The sequence below is a fragment of the Numenius arquata genome, chromosome 18, assembly GCF_964106895.1.
Source record: "Numenius arquata chromosome 18, bNumArq3.hap1.1, whole genome shotgun sequence".
Classification (NCBI taxonomy): Eukaryota; Metazoa; Chordata; class Aves; order Charadriiformes; family Scolopacidae; genus Numenius; species Numenius arquata.
Genome location: NC_133593.1, coordinates 6,703,084 through 6,704,721, shown reverse-complemented (window position 1 = coordinate 6,704,721; position 1,638 = coordinate 6,703,084). Strand labels below are relative to the sequence as shown.

General features: G+C 36.9%; 2 non-coding genes across 2 annotated transcripts; both read left to right on the top strand.

Moving 5' to 3' along the window:
• The first annotated feature begins 479 nt into the window (after positions 1–479).
• LOC141473462 (small nucleolar RNA SNORD49) lies at positions 480–554 on the top strand. Its single transcript, XR_012463559.1, has one exon. It is a non-coding gene; the product is annotated as a small nucleolar RNA SNORD49 (small nucleolar RNA).
• A 768-nt stretch (positions 555–1,322) lies between these two features.
• On the top strand, positions 1,323–1,396 carry LOC141473466 (small nucleolar RNA SNORD65). The gene has a single exon (XR_012463563.1). It is a non-coding gene; the product is annotated as a small nucleolar RNA SNORD65 (small nucleolar RNA).
• The last annotated feature ends 242 nt before the right edge of the window (positions 1,397–1,638 follow it).

Below are 1,638 nucleotides of genomic sequence, written 5' to 3'. Positions count from 1 at the left end.
AAATATTTTGGTGATTCATGATATCAGTGCAAATATGAGTGGAATTGCAAGCAGATTCTTGCTGGTGAGGTTCTGGTTTTTTGGGTTTTTGTTTGGGTCTTTTTTCTGGATAAACCACTTCATAATTTTCTGAAATTACTGCTCAAGAGTATTCAAGTAATGCTTCTTTTGCTTTTATTCCCACAGCAGAATGACGTCCTGAAGTAGACAGTAAGTTAAAGTTTATTTTGTATTAAGCTGTGCAAAACTGTTGGGAAAGTTCCAGGCCTTTACTTATATACTAGTGGTGTAAAGCAGTTCAATGGAACTGTTAATTGAAAATAACCTGTAATAATTACATTTTGAAGCAAATTGAATAAAAATGAATTAACACTAGGTTTACTTAAGCCTTTTGTGAATGAAGTGGTAAATCTGTAGCTGTTGGTTCGAAATAATACAATTAATGTGTTTTAAGTAATCAAGTACAGAAGTTGCTGGCTGTTGATGATGATAACCCTGAATAGGAAGTGCCGTCAGATGCGAGAACTGACGATAACCTTCTTATTTGTCTGAAATACAGCTACGTGCACGCAGAGTTTGAGTTGTCTGGAAATTTGTCTTCTAGAACTAATCAGGCAACTTCTCTTTATACTTGCTTTCTGTGAAAAGTGCTCTTGAAATATTAAACGTAGCTTCATGTTCATCTGTTTCACTTCGTCTGCAGAGCCTGGTCTTTCCAGATAAATGTGACACAATTAGGACTGGGAGCAGGTTGTTCTTTGGACGTGGCCTCAGAGTGAAGGTAAGTGACTAATTTCTCTGTACCGTGTAGAGCTTTATACCAGGTGGAATCTAAGTTGGGAATAAATGAGGCTTATAGGCTGCTAAAAACTTCAGAGGCTTATTTTATAGCTTGAATAAATCTGCTTTCCCTCCTCTTCCTCAAAATGTAAAGCCTGGTACTTATTTCCTGCTATCTTTGTATTTAGGTATAGCTTGCAGGTCTCAGCTGCCATGAGATGATTGTTACTAATATCTGCCAATTAATGTTACAGCTCTTCACAAGTCCTGTGGAAAGCAGTGAGAGAGGAAGAGCAGGAAATCCTTCTGGGTGAGTTTAATATTTGGTGTGCTCTTAGTTCATCATGATGGGTTTTGGCTACAGTCTCAGAAATGTTACCTAGTGGAGAGCATTCTCATGGGCTGTGTTTCTCGTTCTGCCTGTTCTTAGCTCTAAAAGTGTAATTAATGAAGTTCTAGGTAAATACTTCAACTAAAATATGGACAATAAATGTGTAAGAACAGCTGTCTTCTGCACGGTTATCAGTTTACCTAAAGATATCATATGATGAAACTAACCAAAAATTGCTGGAATTACCGGCAGATTGACTGGTGGTGAGCAAAGGTTTTTCTGATGATATCTCTTAAAACGTTAACAAATGGGTTAATATTTAGTGTCGAATGGTTCACTCATCCATGCTGTTCTGTTCCAGGTGTTTATGCTGAAAATGGCTGAGGAAGAAGAAATCCAATAAAACACGTTGGTGAGGTTGGAGACTAGTGTTTGTAAACACTACACATTTTTCTGCACTAAGATGTTAAATGGTTAAGTTACAGTTTTGATTACACATCTATTAAAATTCTCTCCAAAAAAAACCC